Source organism: Tripterygium wilfordii, chromosome 10 (genome assembly GCF_013401445.1).
Source record: "Tripterygium wilfordii isolate XIE 37 chromosome 10, ASM1340144v1, whole genome shotgun sequence".
NCBI lineage: Eukaryota > Viridiplantae > Streptophyta > Magnoliopsida > Celastrales > Celastraceae > Tripterygium > Tripterygium wilfordii.
In genome coordinates this window covers 4090527-4108454 of record NC_052241.1, presented here as the reverse complement: position 1 = coordinate 4108454, position 17928 = coordinate 4090527, and the positions used below count along the sequence as shown (strand labels likewise).

The following is a 17928-nucleotide window of genomic DNA, read 5'->3' as shown; positions in this document are numbered from 1 at the left end:
ATGTGAAGAAAACGTGTTTGAGGGTTCCTCGGAACAATATTTGAGGGTTTTCCAGAATGCTAATATCTCCAGCACATTGCCAGATTGAAAACAGCTTCACCATTATTTATGGCAAGAAACAACGATAGTTTTAAAATGAGACCAAACACCAGTTCCGACAACACAAAGATCCCTTCATTTCATAATCATTTTTAAAACTACTTATTACGTACATTGTATAGCAAATTATAAAATCACCTAAATAGGAAACAATTTGATGAAACCCCGCCCCACTAAAGCATACACAATATCTCCATCTATCTGAAGATTTACAACCTCAAGTCCCGCCTCAGTATGCCTACCAGTAGTAGCGCTTCTCTTTTCCTCATCGTATCCACAATCTGCTACAACATACCCCGCATGTGCCTCCACCCTATTCCCTGTAATTTGCTATGGCAGAAATAAACTCAACCGCAAAATACAACGGGAAAAATACCTAAACCTTGGTTCTGCTATGGCAGAAATCAAGACCTTTTTTTTTAATGGACAGCAGAAATCCTAGTCAAGTAACTCTACCGGAAAAAACTTACCATTACTGTTACTATCTGGCTCTCAAAATAGATTTTAGACGCCTCATTCATAACCTCAACAAAGAATAATTTCATGGAAGCAAAAAGGGAAGGAAAAAAAAAACCTAAGAGTAGGTGTAAAACGTTCACACACACTGCAAAATTTCACAATTTTCAGCAAGACTTAGATGCTTCGAAAATATTAAATATTCATATATAGAAAAAGGTTTTCATCTCAACATCTTGTCGAGAGACATGTATAGCATAACTTATTATATCCTATTTTTTTATTTATTTATAATGGAAAAGTCAGTGATCTCACCTTAGCCACTGCATATATGTTTGGCAAGTTACCTCCTTCGCTCATCTTGAAATCTTGACACGCAGATGTACAACTCTAAAACAAAAGAAGAGCCCCTCAAATTTTTTTGAGCTGCTATCTCGAATTATATTTACTTATCGAAAGAGTTACACAACGATAAATTTACTTGTTCAAGAGATTCTCTCAAATTCCAAGTTTGTGCAGGCATCTGGCCAAAAATGAAGATAATATCATCAGGGAACCCAATAAGCATAATGCATGTGAGAATCACTCATGCGCACAACATGGTCCTATAGACAATACGTCGTTGTGCACATGAACAACGACATGAATGAAGATAATAATATCATGTGCATAGCATAATATGAAAGAAAAAAGGCTTGGAACTTACTCGTCATATGCATTTGCACAATTAGTGAATCGGTCCCCAGAAGCGCCTTCGCTAACCTGATGTCCAAATTCGTTAACCTAATCACTTCTGTGCACTGTATAATCACTTCTGTGCACTGTCCAAATCAGATGGTTGATGGACTGGGAAATCTCTCTATTCGGTGCATGAATCGTCGTTTAGTTTTTGATTGACTTCTTGGCTCAACTATTCGAGATAAAAAGGGGGCTTTAAGAGATGAACATGAGATACGAAGAATCGCCTGAAGAATTGCAAACGACAACAATAACTTTAATTCGAAATAAGGGATCATCGGATTTTAATTCAGATCAAATCCAAAATAATGAATCATCGAATTAATCGTGCATAAGCTGAATTAATCGTGCCGGATATGAAGAGACGTTAGGAGATATGAAGACTGAAGAGACGTTAGAGGAATTGTAATTTAGTCCTTTTTTTTTGAATTTTAATTGAAACTATAATCCACGTGTGAATCATATGCCGAATGCAGAAGCTGATGTGGCTTTATTAAAACTCAGAAAACTTTCTCTCAACTTCCGTTTTTATATATGTATAGATAGATAGATAGATAGATAGATTGTAATTTAGTCCCTTTTTTTTGAATTTTAATTGAAACTATAATCCAAGTGTGAATCGTATGCCGAATGCAGAAGCTGATGTGGCTTCATTAAAACTCAGAAAACTTTCTCTCAGCTTCCGTTTTTATATATGTATAGATATAGATAGATAGATTCCTGAATATTGTTGTCGTTCAAGATTCATCCCCTACAGTTTAACTCTTGATGGGGACAACAATTAATGTCTCAAAGAATGAGGGTTCGAATATGCCTCTTCTTTTTCACGACGATTCACGATTGTTCCTATTCCAAGCCAGGTTCTTCAACCTTCCAGGCTTCCACCACTATGATCCACGACTGTTCATATTCCAGGCCAAGTTCGTCTCTTTCGTGATTATATATGTATAGATTCATTGAATCCCTCTGGATGATTTCTTTCTGGGACAATTAAAATTGTTTAAATATAATGGCTTCTCATTCCTCAACACCGATCATAATCGCTTCTCTCGCTCCTCTTCTTCACGCATAGAAACCCCACGACGGTTGCTATTCAGTGCCAGGTATCATCAATCCTCTTCTTGCTGCCGTATTTTATCTGATGATGTGGTATTAAGTTTCGTCTTTATCTGCCTGGGTTTGTTCGCACCTTTGGCACTTTCTTTCTGTCATGCCCCTGTTTTGGTTCCCGTCTCGATAAGATCTTTGTCTTGAATTATTAAGGATGGTGTATGAAGGAATAAATTTAGGATTTTACCCTATTTAAGTTGTTTAGTGTTTTTAATATTTTAATCATCGTCTCAGTATTTTTTATGTTTTGTAACAATTTCCAGGTGATTCTCATCAAATTCATTTCCGATTTTTCTTTAGGATTCAATATAAACGGTCAATGGGAAGCTAAAATGAACAATCCCATACAAAGTAAGTTTTTATATGTTGTTTCCTTTGATCTTCGGGTGCCATTAACATTAACATGATTTATTTTATATATTGGGAACCACGAATTCAACATTCCTTTTTCTTGGAGCAGGCAATGTAATCTCTTTGCAGTCTATTGTTGCTATTGAAAGGACATTTTTTTGCAGTTAAAGAGCAGCTGGGATTTATTCTCCACTTCAATATGCATTTCCTCAGGTAAATTCTGATTTCTCATTTCATTCTCACTCCCCACACCATGGCCTTTTGTATCTTCCAATAGGATTTATCTAAATTGTTTGACAATACTCTCTTTTCTACTGCTGTCCATGAATTTTTGGATTACTGTGTCCCATTAAGCCTAAAATTCAAACCACTTCGACTCATATGTCCTTCGCCAATGAAGGACATAGTGATTCACGAAACGGCTTCCATTGTTACTTCTTGCAGGTAACCTTCTCTGTTTCTCATGGGTTATTGTGGGTGGATTACAAACGTTCCTCTCTCTTCAGTATTTATGTATAGATAAGTCTGCACAAGATGCCTTGTGATCGATGAGGTATGAACACCACCTGTGCTTTCGTCATTCCTTGAAGCATGTGTGTTTATTCAATATATTTCTTCGTGGAGTTTTCCATTTTACAAAATTTGTGGAGATAGATATAAAGATTATCAAATCATAACTGTACCTATATGTGGGTGTTTTAGATTTGCAAAATTGGAGGTCCAAATTACACACTCCAGGACTGCCGGGAGGTAACCATTTTTTCTTAATTCTAATCTCATCTATTTTGAAATCAATGCATATATCTTATGCCTGTTGATGAAATCAAATGTTGTGTGAACATATTATTGAAATTTCAAGTTGAACTTCATTTTTCTTCGTACTAATTGTCATATGGACATACTCATTTGTTCATTGTGGTTTTATGGACTTCTTCGGAGAGACTATTATCCATTTTTTGTTTGGAGGGTTTCTAGGCTAATTTGAAGAGGCTATTATGAATATTTTGATTGGAGGGTCTTTTGTTCAGATGTGGAAGACTCAGAATCACTATGTTTGCTTATCACATTTATTATTTTGATATTAGTAATTCTTGGTACTCATTTTATACTTAATTTGCCTATCCTTATTGGTCCTAATTATATTCTTCTGAGGTGTTGGGGTTTGCCGGAGGTTGAACACCATGCGGCAAATTCTGTATATTGAGTATGATTTACTATCTTCAGTTTCAAATCAAATGTGCTGGTCAGTTTGGGGCTCATTAAGCAATTTAATGTTGGCTCACTATTTGAAAAGGATTATTTTATTTTTTTTACTGCATGGGTGAAAGTTACACTCTTGCATTCATATAATTTCCTACTCCACATTTCAGGAGTTCGAACAGTTTATGATACTTGATTCAATGTGGACCACAAGGGTTAGATTTTGAAGGAAGGATTAGCCAGATCCTAGGGCATGGATGATCAATAGGTTTATCCTCAATCCTTGATTTATAAATTTGGTCTAAATTTAGGATTATGGGGTTCTTTAAATTGACTGCAATTGAAGCTTTAGTAAGAAGTTTTCAATTCAAAGTTAAACCATGTAATTGATATAGAAATGTTGTTTCTTTTTTTTTTAATCAATGGTTTATGTTCCTTTCCTATGTGTACATTCATAATTTTTAGAGTTATTTTTCAACTAAAATATCAGATTTAATTACTTTTGTTAACTGAAGTAGTCATCTCAATCAAAAACATGTATGCTAGGTTGCCTATGGTATACCTGTACCTAAAAATCTTCCCCATTCGTAACCCCCTTTCTTGGTTATACTATGGCCCAGAATATTGCATTGATATTTCCTCTCCCTGAAATGCAATGAAGTACTCATTCATCTAAACATGCCTAGAAGGAATATTGTGTAGAGTGCTGCATTGGTTGAAATGTTGAATTTAGGATATGAGGCAAACCAAATAATAGTGTCATGCTAAACCAATCTTTTAGCTGTTTTTCCTTGTGTTTACCAGCTCTGGACATTGAAAAATTCAAATATATATATATAGGCATATGTATATATATACACACAAGTTTGTATTGATTTGTGTGAGTTTTCATTGGAAAAACAGAAGTGCATATTGAAATTGCACAAATTGGGAATATTTGTTGGTAGGCTAATCTTTTTCTTTTTCAAAAAAGAAATCTCAATTAGTTGTTAGACTAGATAGTATTACAGAGTCTTTGTGGTTGCCTATTAAATTAATAACCATGGTTTTGGGGTCCAATGCAAGGCAACATGCTACTTCAAACATGACGGTCATGCTTATTGGCAATAAGTGTGACTTTCCTGGGATGTCATCACAGGAGAAGGGGAGCAGTTTGGACAGTATTATGGGTTGATCTTTATGGAGGACTCTACAAGAAAATGCGCAGACTGTAGAGGAGGTATGAATATTTGTTTTACTATAAAACTTGCCATCTTTCCAAAACCATGATAACTCAAAACAATCTACTGTCACTTTAAAATCTCTAATGGCACATTTCCTGCGCAAACATTTATAAAGATACCCGTAGCACTATGCAAGATGATCTAGGATGGAGTATTTAATGTGTCAAATGAGGTTAGGTTCAAACTCCCTTTTTGTAGCCTTACTTATCACTTATGAGGATTCCTCACATGTCAGTATATGCACATATGGTTTCGGCTTCATGACTGCGTAGTAAAAGCTTTTCTAAAGTATACAAATCCTTCATTCTAGGAAATTGTTAAGATGAGTTATTACTTCTTACACTTCTAATTTGTTCTTTATTAGTCCTAACCTTTCTTGAGAATTTTGTTTCGATGAACAATTATTTCCTTTGTTTAACATGGTATACAGGTTCATATTGGCCTAGTTACTTGCTTTTCTAATATCACTTGCTTGATTACATCTTAGTTTAATGGATAACACAATTAATATGAGAAATGGTCGGTTTTAATGCCAATATAAATGTCAAATTATATTGGTAGTTTTGTGCAGCCTTACTGAATAAAAGTTGGATATAATGGAATCCCAAGTCTATATTGAAGCAGCAATGGCTCTTTTTCTCAAGCCGAAGGCTGTTACGAGCAGTCTGGATCTCTTAAAATTTCATTTGCTATCTTGGATGCAGTTCAGTAGTTCACTACTTCTCAACCATATTTCATTTGCTATTTAAAAAGAAATTTGGGCTCTCAAAATAATGACTTTGCTTTGTATATGTAAGCCTTCAGTATTTAACATACCTGAATAATTTCTTCATGTCTCCTCAATACGTTTGTAAAGTTTTCTGCTGTTCCACTCATTCTTCTTTTAGTTGCACTGCAAGACAAAATTGCAATTGTGCCAATGGTGGTGGCTAATGATTTGATCTTCATGTATTTCTTCCATGTATGGATTTGCTATGTTAAATAATGTGAATGTGGAGTAGACAGTGTTTACTTATTGGATGTGATTGCAGTGGTGATCAGGAACTTAGTTACGAAGAACGTCCCATGAAATGGGAATGCTTTATATTTATTTTGTCATTATTCGATCTATTGGAATTCTTATGTTCATATCTCATCTCTGACAACATAGAGATCATGCTTGGTTTCGTTACTAAGATCAAGTGCGTGATAATATGAATGTGAGACACAACTTATGACCAAATATGACAAATTCACTATCTACTATCCAAATCATTTGTTAATTTAGAAAATGTAATGCAATATTTTTTATTTGAGAGTGTATGGTGACAGTTTAATATACATATCAAAATGATATATGTCCATAATTTTTTCATCCATAAACTTATATAATCTAAGTGACAAACCACATAGGTATGTCTCATGGATTAAAAAAACAAACTAACTTTATTAAAGAAGTCACATAGTCATGCCACATGTTTATGTAAGGTTATGGATGTGTAGTGCTTTCGATAAACATAAGATTACATACCGCGCGAAGCGGGGCACACAACTAGTATTACTGAAGCTGAGAGAAATTTTGGAGAGATTTTATGACGCCACGTCAACAGAGTAATAGCATCACAACAAGAGACGTGGCATTCTTATTTTTGTTAAAATTAATAAATATATTATTAAATTCAAATTTTAAAAGAGGCTTAATTGTGTGTATTTGAGATTGTTAAATGATCTAAAAGATCACAAATTTTATATTTATATTTAATATATTGTGTTTTGGGAAGTTAATATTGTATTTAATATTTTATTCGATCGTCAATACACATAACTTACACAGACACAGACATGGGAAAAGAAGAGTTCTCTTGCTCATATTTATTTGTCTTTGATCTTCATCTATGCAATGATTCCATTCTTCTTTGAGAGGGCTTTTGGTTCATATCAGAAATGTCGTATCAGGAGTGCTCGATTTTGTACACAAAATACGAGGCCCACAATTGAGGTATCTAATGTTTAGATCTTTGACAGAGTAATCAGTCACAATTTCATCCCTGTTTTGATCTTTCACTGGGTATCTAATGTTTTGTTCTTCAATTTTTCTGTTTTTTTTATTTTATTTTGTTTTAGGATCGGACTAGGGCTTCATTTGGTTTAGGCCTACGCTAGATCTTCAATTTGGTTTGGTTCTACAAGTAGAAATTCAGTCAGCCACGAATGCAGATCGAGTTTTTGTTCACAGGCACTTCACTGGCATTTTACCTTCATTGAAATTATACTTGAAATGTTGAGCTTTGCAGCATCAGAAAGACTTCCATTAATGTAGATTGTACTCTTGAGTAGATGTGCAGGTAAGACCATAGACATTTGAAAATTCTTTTTAAGTTAAGCATTGATGTACCACAATAATGAAAATCTTCACTGTATGAGCATGAAATGAGTGAATCATTTGGATTCACTATATCAAACTCAGCAAAACTTTGAGGTTAGTATTTAATGTGCCAAAGTACATCGAGAATTTAACAATGGAGTATGTGACAAAACTATAAGTATGCAGAGAAAATAAAAAAGGCACCAGTATCTACACAATATAAATTAAGCCCAATAATTCAATTGTTGTATTGTCTTTTGGAATTAACGTTGTCGAGTTATTAGGCTTATATTTCCTATATTTCGGGAAGGATATGTTCCTCATCCTCTTCGATACGCCTCTCGGTCTCCGTGTTTGTGAAAGTTGATATATCTTCTTTTTTTTAAAGATTGTTTAGTTGTTTGTATTTGTGATTTTGTGAATTTAACGTGATAATTAATTTACCTATTAAAGACTGTTAAATTATCTAAAAGGTTAGAAATTTATTATTAATATAATTGTTAATGCAATAGTTATAAAATGCTATTGAATACTATTATTATAATTTTTAATTTTTAAATGGTTTTAAAGAATAGTTTTTTGTCAATAGAAAGTTTGATCACCCTCATCCAAAGAGGTATAATTAAAATTAAATTCAATTGTATAAATTAGGAATATGTAGAGAAATAATTTCTTTAATGTTCATGGTGTTTATTTCTCTAGATAAATAATAAACAAATGTGCCTTGCAAATTATTTTCTTAAGGAGAAAAACAAATAAAAACAACAAACTAAACGACAAGATGTCTCTCAATTACCTTGGGGATCTAAACTCATATAGACTTAACTAGCACATCCAAGTTAGGATTACATACATGTGGGATTCCTTGAATACAAAGAACAACGATAAGTTAATCAACAGTGACATGGTTCTCCTTGATGCAAAGGTAATTGTCCATAAGTTTGATCAACAATATTAAGCATGTTAGGCCTTTTAAAATTTTTGATATGTTTTGATTGAGCGTGGCACACTCATGCATGTGATTATATAGAATTGGCAAGAAAAAACATTTTGCAACGTATTGAAGGAGGGACCCATTTATATCAAATTGAAAATTACAGAGTTGTTGAAAGTAAAGCCATGTACAAATCGATGGCTGGAAGGTTCTCTATCGTGTTTTTGCCTGCAACAAAATTGAAAGATATAACTGATCATGATACTGTAGCCATCGAGAACATATTTATATAAATTTTTGTATTCTCTTATGTGTAAAAACAAAATTGTATGTTGTTCATGCCATCAAGAGAACAAATTTAGCTTTCAATTACTTTTCTATACTATATTATTATCGAAAAAAAAGGATTCAAAGTTTACCGCGCGTAGCGCGAGCATTGCACTAGTAATAACGAGAAACAAAAGCTTGCAAGAGAAAGTTTAGACGATTGACATGCATAAACCATAAGCATATCAAAAACCCGATCATTGTAGGAGGAGATTTCTACAATCGTTGAAAGGTCAACTTCTCTTCTTGTGGGGTCCGTTTGCAGTTTTGAATTCTGTAATTTCACAACAAGGCAAACCGTGAAAGCTCCTTAACCGGCTTGGGGGGTGTCGGTCGTGGAGGCTCCGACGATCAAGTTAGTACTTGTCGGAGATGGAAGACCAGCTATGGTTTTCGTGTTTTGTCTGAGTGGGTTCTTTTGTGAAGGGTTGGTTAAACTGTTCTTTAGTTTCTTTGGTAGCAAAAAACGTTCCTCCCCTCAAAGGAAAAAGGGAGGGGTATTAATAGAAGGACCAAGATCAACCTCGAGATTTGTGTGTACATTCCACTTGTTTCATTGGACCAAATTGTACAAAATGAAATATATGAAAGGTCCAATATCACGGCCGTGTCAGGGTCCGACAGATGTCAGGAAGGAAGATACAGTAACAATATGGAATGATGAAGACAGGTGTTGACGAAAGTATGGATAGAATTGTAGGCGGTACTTAATGAGCAAATACGTATATAAAAGGAAACCATACCTAGGCACGTGAGCCTGTCATACCGTAAATACTGACTGTAGGCTAGATGTGATAGGAGCTGCTTTACAGCTAGATCAGCTCACGAGGAGGCGTTTGTCCGAGCCAGCGCCAGTGCAGTATTGGCGTCTACACACTGTCGCCAACACATGGATGTATTGAAACTTGATATCACTTTATTAGGTGGTAGTTACAATAAATATAAGAGATCAGACAGACTGTACAATCCCTGCAAACAGATGTCAGGGAATCATTGGGGTTTTGATGGTATGTAGCTGTTATGCTTACTTCAGTAATGACGTATAAATAGTATGTGGGCCGCAAGATGGGTCTTAGGTTTTGGGCCTAGCTAAGATGTTTAGACACATGGACCAAAATAGTCCAATTAACTTTGTTGTTATATGATCATGTAGGGCCATACCATTTTTGGCATCTACAATCATGAACACTCACAATCTATTCTACAGCCAGAAAGAATAAAAAGCAAACATTTACGCAAAGAATTTCCAAATAGAAAATAATCAAGAGCATACCTATGCACTGCAAAGTAGATAACATGGTTTTGTTGTTCTAGTCACTAAGAAACTGTTAATTTTGTGACGAAAATTAGTGACGGATTTAATTTCATCACTGATTTTTTTTGGTAGTGACGGTATTATTAAGGATCAATTTGGGATGGAATTAGTGACGGAACTTTCCATCACTAAAATATTTCATCACTAATTTCGTGGCAAATTTTGACGAGAACACCCGCCAAATTTAGTGACGGATTAGCAATAGAAACGTAATTCCGTCGCTAATATTAGTGACAATAATGTTTTCGTTACCAAATCCATCACAAATATGTTTGAGAAGACAGGCTTCCACCGAGGGTGTCAGAGGGGCAGCTTTTTTGCGACGGAAAATAATTTTCGTCGCTAAAGTTTCTGACAAAAACTCCTTCCACAGCTAATGTCTAATCATAAACTTTTTGCTAGCGACGGAAATGAATTGCCGTCACAAATTTTGTCACTAGTTGCTAATTTTTGTCATGAATTTCGTCGCTAAAGTTTATGACAAAAACGCTTTCTGCATAGTGTCCAATCATCAACCTTTTGTTAGCAACTGAAATTCATTTACGTCACTAATTTCGTATTTTGGCAACGGAAATGCATTTCTGTCACTAAAGAAATAAATCAAAAACAAAAATTCTCTAATTTGGCAACCTTTCTTTTGACTTCAATTGACATTTTCTACTTCTCCCCCGTTTATTCTCTCATTTCTCTACTCTATATTTCTTGCTACCTCTTTCAACTTCTTCCATCACATTTGGTTTTCTTTCTATTCATCATGGAAATATCTGAGTCTCGTAAGTGGATGTACAACAGAATTGGCCCCATCAAGTTGGAATTACTGAAGAGTTCTTGAAGGGGTTTGAGGATTTCATTGAATTTGCTTGTCGAAGTAGTTCAGATTTTCAGAATACATAAAAAATAAGGTGTCCATGTGTTAGGTGCAAATACACAAGATATTGTGGGTTGGATGATATTAGGATGCACTTATATCAAAAAGGTTTTCAGCCTAGATATCATTAGTGGACCAGTCATGGTGAAGAAATGTCGAATATTCCCCATGTGGCGGTTGTTGATGTGCAAGCAGATGCTATAAATTATTACTGACAAAGTAATGATTGGACTAATTTCAATCCATACGAGCAGATGATAATGAACGCTGCTAGACCGTCAATTAGGGAGGAGCTCTTACAAGAAGAAAGTTACAACCAGCAGTTCGTGCCGGAACCACCTAATCTCGATACGTAAAATTTCTTTGACTTGTTGTCAACTACCAAAGCTCCACTGTGGATAGATGTGAGTCACACTCGGAGTTGTTAGTCACAATGAGGCTTTTAAGCATTAAAGCTGACTACAATATGTTGCAGGGTTGTTTTGATGACGTCGTTCACCTTATGAAAGAAACGATGCCTACAAATAATAGGATGCCTGAAAATTTCTATCAAGCCAAGAAGTTAGTGTCTAAACTTGAACTTGGGTATCAACGAATCGATTGTTGTATAGGCGATTCTATGATATACTATAAGAACGACGTGAATTTGATCCAGTGCAAATTTTGTGGGGCAAACCGTTATAAAACTCAGAGAACTGGACGAGAAAATTTAAAAGATATTCCAGTTAAACTTATGTGCTACCTGCCACTAATTCCCAAGCTTCAAAGGTTATTTAGTTTAACAGTTACAACAAAGGAGATGATGTGGCATTATGAGCACGAAAGCGAGTCCGACCTCTTGTGTCATCCATCTAATAGAGAAGCATGAAAATATTTTGATAATATATTTCAAGATTTTGCTACAGACCCACGTAATATAAGATTAGGCTTGTGTGCAGATGGTTTCACTCCTTTCAGACAATCTGATAAGAGCTACTCATGTTGGGCTGCCATTTTGACTCCTTATAATTTACCGCGTATGATGTGCATTAAAAGAGAGCTTATGTTTCTGACAATAATCATTCCGGGTCCTCATAATCCAAAGAGCAGAATCGATGTTTATCTTCAACCCCTAATAGACAAGCTCAATCAATTATGGTGCAAAGATGTCATAACATACGACGTGTTCATGAAAGAAAATTTTGTTATGAGAGCTTCGTTGATGTGGACTATCAATGAATTTTCTGCCTATGGTATGTTGTCTGGATGGATGACACAGGGGAAGTTAGCATGTCCCTACTGCATGGAGTGTTCGAAAGCGTTTACCTTGAAAAATGGTAGGAAAAATTCATGGTTTAATTGTCACATACAATTTTTGCCTACAACACATGTGTTTAGGCGGAACAATGTTGCATTTTTCAAGAATCGATTGGAGAAATCACAACCTCCTCTACGTTTGTCTGGAGAAGAAATGTTGGCACGAGTTTGGAACCTTCCAAAGATTACTGAGACAAGTCTGTTATCATTCCCGGGATATAGCCAAAAACATAATTGGACAAAAAAGAGCATCTTCTAGGATTTGCCTTATTGGCTCAACAATATCATACAACATAACCTCGATGTCATGCATATTGAGAAGAACGTGTTTGATAATATTTTCAATACGTGTATGGATGTTAAGGGAAAAACAAAGGATAATGCAAAGTCTCAACTGGATCTTTCACATTATTGTAAGCGTGGAGCTTTAGAGTTGGTGGAGTATGACAACGGCAAATCCTTCAAACCAAAACCATAATTTTGCCTCCCCATGGAGCAAAAAAGAGTAGTTTGTTCTTGGTTTTCCAATTTGAAGTTGTTAGACGGTTATGCATCAAACCTAGGCAGGTGCGTAGATATGAGGGAAGGAAAACTGTTTGGGATGAAAAGTCATGACTATCATATTTCATACAGCGGCTACTTCTAGTTGTATTTCGGGCATTGCCCGAGCCCATTTGGGCTACAATTACTGAGCTCAGTCACTTTTTTAAAGATATATATTCGACTACTTTGAGGGAGAATCAATTGAGCATCATGAAGGAAAACATTCCTGCGATCCTTTGTAAATTGGAACATATATTGTCCCCATCATTCTTTGACTCGATGGAACATCTCTTGGTACATCTATCATTCAAAATAAGGATGGGTGGGTCCGTACAATACAGATGGATGTATCCTTTTGAAAGGTATTATTTATTACTATAATACTGTTATGATATAAATTATGTTATTTAATAACACGTTCAATTAAATTATGCAATAGGTTCCTTCATTTCCTGAAGAAGAAAGTTAAAAATAAAGCTCGTGTGGAAGGATCTATTTGTGAAGCATACATAGTCGAAGAGACGTCGTTATTTGCTTCATATTATTTTGAACCACATGTAAGCTCTCGACGAACAAGAGTTCATCGAAATGATGATTGGGGTACATTCAACACGGAAATCCCAAGAATTTCAATATTCAATCAACCTGGTTCATCTTGCTAGTGTTGCCGATAAGCGCTACTTCACTGACAGAGAATACGATACTGTCACATTGTACGTGTTTTTGAATTGCGACATTGTCCAACCGTTTATAAAGTAAGCGTTAACAAGTTTTGACACAATTTGTTAAATAATCATACTTTAATTATTTGAGACTAATGGATGACAGATGTATATATGTTGCAACCAGTACATAGATAATGTTAGAGCATCAACACCTACATTAAATGATAATGCTATCGATTATCATATTGAGATAGCTTTTGCATCATGTCGAAGGTTCATGATCCACACAATAGGATAACCGATGAAACAGTATGAAATGTAGCATTTGGACCATTGAGAAAGGATGAGCTGTGGCACATGTATTATGTCAATGGATATAAATTCGATACCGATGCATGGAGCAGGGGCAAGCGGGGGATCGATTACGAACAATCAGAAAGTGACTACTACGGAATACTAAAATAAATTGTATAATTCGAATTCTCAGGATTATCGATAAAGAAAATTGTTCTTTTCAATTGTGAGTGGTTCGACCCAACTCCTAATCGAGGTACAAGAATCAATAAACATTATGGGTTTGTTGAGGTTATTAATGTAATGACTATATTTGCTTATTTATGTACAAATCTTAGTAATTACTATATTTGCTTATTTTCTAATTAATAGTAGAATAATATTAATAGGCAAATAAGTACAAACTAATTATTTTACTAATTAATAGGAAAATAATTAGAAAGTAAATATTTATCTATTTAATAGGAAAATAAAAAGAAAATAGTAAGAAAATAATTAATAGGAAAGTAAACTTAAAAATAACGTCAGAATCAAAAAAATTTATCCTAAATATTTCAAATGGTGACGGAATTCCAAGTTTCATCACTACTTGAACTACACAATATTACCCTAACTTTACTTTTCTGCTCTACTTTTCTTTCACCAATTCCCTTCTCTACGTGTGCCGCCCACTGCTCCACGCCGCTGCCACATCCACCATCACCTCTGCTCCAAGTTGCCCACGGCTACCACCGCTGCTCCTTGCCACCCACCACGACCACAGGTATATGGTATTTATCTATTTTTGTTATTGCCGTCTAGAATGACTAATATAAGGAGTCAATTAGCTCTCTTGAACCCTATGTCATATATTTCCAATTTTGTTCTGGGTCTGCTCTCTTGACTTCCATTATGAATGACAAAGATAAGGAGTCAATTAACTACTTCTTGAACCCCATGTCATATATTTTCAATTTTGTGTTGCTTTTATTTGTATTACAGCCTGTCCTGTCCTATGTGAAGTGAACTGTGTTGGTCGTATGTGTAACCTGTTTGTGACCGGAGATGGGTTTTTGGTTGTGGTGCAATTCTGTTCTTGTTTAGTGCCCACAAGATGTTTGATAATTTGCTTGTGAGGAATTACTTCAGCTTTCTCTTTTGATCTACACCAAGTTGTGATATTTTGTGCTTTAACGATTTAAAATGAGGTTAATCATCTTTTTCTTTTTCTTCCTTCCAATGTTGTGGCTCTAACATGTATAATTTATAAATAAATCTTTCAGCTTGCTCAAAATAACTAGAGTAGTTTATATTGCGTAATTTTCTAGAACAACTAAATCTATGTTGGGGACATCCAGTTACATGAATTCCAAAAGGGTATTTTTTGTGTGGACACAAATACTGTAATTGGCTTGACAAGCCTCTCGGTGGTGTAATCAAAAGGCTAATGTTATGTGTTTCTATGAAACTGATGTTTCTATGAATTCCAATTGCTAACACGAATGCTATGTGTTTCTATGAAACTGATGTTGCTTACCTTCATTATTTGTCTTGTTGGTGGGCTCCTTTTTGTATTTGGTTAGCTTCTATTTAAAAGGCACACAATTTTTAATTCCTTTTTGTTTTTAATTTAGTTGAATCTTATTCTTATATCAAAACAGTAGCTACAATGTTTTTATTGTCTAAATGGTAGATGTCTGGTGACCAATCAAGCGAAGATAATGTTACTCCATCAAGTCGAGGAAGACATTGACGTCGAATTGTTCGAATTGGTAACAACAGAGTTACAAAGAGTCAAGAATCCCCTCACAACACAACCTTATCCCCCTCGTCTATCAATTTGGTGCTGCCACCCATCATGTCACCTCCCCAGCATTATCGCGAGATGTGGGTATCGGGTTCATCATCGCCCCTCTTCCCAATGACCCACAACACTACTCACTTGGCCAATACCCCACCTGTACCCACATCGGACATCCCTATGATGGACACGTAGGCTGTCAGACCATCATCGTCCCAGCAAATTTTGCCGACCAACGCTGAGGCCAACAAAATTTGGATATCACCATATTCAAACTAAGCGTAAGTGTATTTTTCATCATTATTATTTTCTATACATTAATTAAAGAAACATATATGCCAATAATATATTCTTATTTATAATTTTCTAGATTCGAGCCTTATGACGTTCACAGGAAGATGACTTCAATCCTTAAGTCCAAGTTCGAGCATGTTGCTTATACATGGAAGAGTGTTCCTAAGTCAGCCAAGGACTTTTATTTTCAGCAGTTCCAGGTAGGCATAAATTTGCCAATTGAAGGTTATCACATTTTCATATTCTTTATCATATTCCTAAATTTAAAATGCCTTAATTGCTACCTATTATATATATTTATATTTTACAGAATCAATTTAGGTGGGACCCCGTCGATAATGATGCAGTAAAAAAATTATGGAATAAGAAGAATGGAGAAATATTACGGAAAATTATGCACAGGGTTCGAAAAAAGGATGATGTGGTGAATGGATTCAAGAGGAAGCCAAAGATGCGCTTGAAAAGCTTTGGGCGGAACCGAATTATGTGAGGAAAAGGGAGAAGGCAAAGATGAACCGGGCATCTGAGACTGGCGGGTGCACTAATACTGGTGGCTCTATTTCATATTTGGAACATAAAAAGAGATTGGTAAATTTTTATATTTTTAAATCAAGTTTACCTTTTGAAGTGTTTATTTTCTTGAAACTTGTCCTGTATACAACAAATGCAGGAAAAAGAATTGGGTCGGCCTCCAACTAAGGCCGAGCTCTTTCTTCATTACCACATCAAAATGGCTACCCAAGAATTCGTTGAACGCCAAGTAGCCACTACATATGTAAGTAATATAAATTTTATTAAATTTGAAATTTTCTATGATATTTAAATCGTCATTCATGATAATTGATATATAGCTTTTATAATATTGATACAGGATGAGTACAACAAGCTAAAGGAAGCCCGTTCCAATCAAGCATCGACCTCCAGAGAGTCACCTCTTGAGCCGTAGGATGATTATTCCATATTCATGGAGGCGACTAAGTGGGTCAATAAGAAAGGTCGTATCTACGATCTTGGATCAAAGGCGTCACATATTCGCTTTTCATCCTCTTACAGCTGACCATCTAGATCGCATATTGATTATTCGCAACAGGAGATTGAGGATCGCGTGGCTCAAATGAGCTCCAAGTTACATGATCAGTTCTTAGATCAACGCACTATGATTAGTATATTGCAGCAGGAGTTGCAGTTCTATAAGCAGTCCTCAGAGACACAAAACGAAAAATTGAAGCGACAAAATCGGAGGCTGGAGAAATCGGACTCTTTGCTCGGCTTGGGATGCAACCACCTAATGATGACATTGACGATGATAGCGAGGATGATGGGCACACTTCCGATAAGGAGTAGATTTTGGGGTTATATTCTTTTGTAAAAACTTTGTCAAACATTTTGCTAAAAGCTTTTATATAATTACTTTTTATTGCATTTTAAATACAATTATATTAATGAAAAGGTAATTTTTCATGAAAATAAATAATACGGAAATAAAAATTGATATTTAAATAAAATATTATGAAAAAATAATTGGTGACGAAAAATTTAATAATTTTCTGTGGCAAATAAAAACTGTAAATTTTTTTTAAAAAAATTATAATTTTTAGTGATGAAAAATCCGTCGCAATTCTAAAAATTTATTGTTTATTAAAAATATTATTTTTTTAGTGACGGAATTATCCGTCACAAATCTGAAGATATATATTTTTAATTATTAATTAACGCATGACCCGTCGTCGCAAAGTCCGTCATTAACCTTTTCCGTCATAAAATATCCGTCACAAAGTCCGTCATTAATACCATCACAAAATATCTGTCGCAAAATGCAGTCACTAATATTTTGCGATGAGGGTTTTGTGATGGAAAATTTTCCTTCACAAATTTGTTTTGTGACGAAATTTTTTTATTTGGTGACAGATAATTCCATGACAAAATCACTTGTTTGTTGTAGTCAATCTTACCTGTATTTTAGTCGATAGTCTCATAAATAAGAGAGAATAACAAGGTAGTCGCAAGCAATAGTCAAAAGGCAAAATGCACCGTCTAGGAGTTCAGCCGACATACAATAGGCATGGAGTTTGTGACCATTGCATAATGAGC

The 17928-nt window shown here is 35.1% G+C and overlaps 1 long non-coding RNA gene across 1 annotated transcript; it reads left to right on the top strand.

Moving 5' to 3' along the window:
* The first annotated feature begins 14400 nt into the window (after positions 1 to 14400).
* Positions 14401 to 17264, top strand: LOC120007163. Its single transcript, XR_005470155.1, has 6 exons — positions 14401 to 14526; positions 15436 to 15824; positions 15914 to 16037; positions 16148 to 16425; positions 16508 to 16612; positions 16709 to 17264. It is a non-coding gene; the product is annotated as an uncharacterized LOC120007163 (long non-coding RNA).
* The last annotated feature ends 664 nt before the right edge of the window (positions 17265 to 17928 follow it).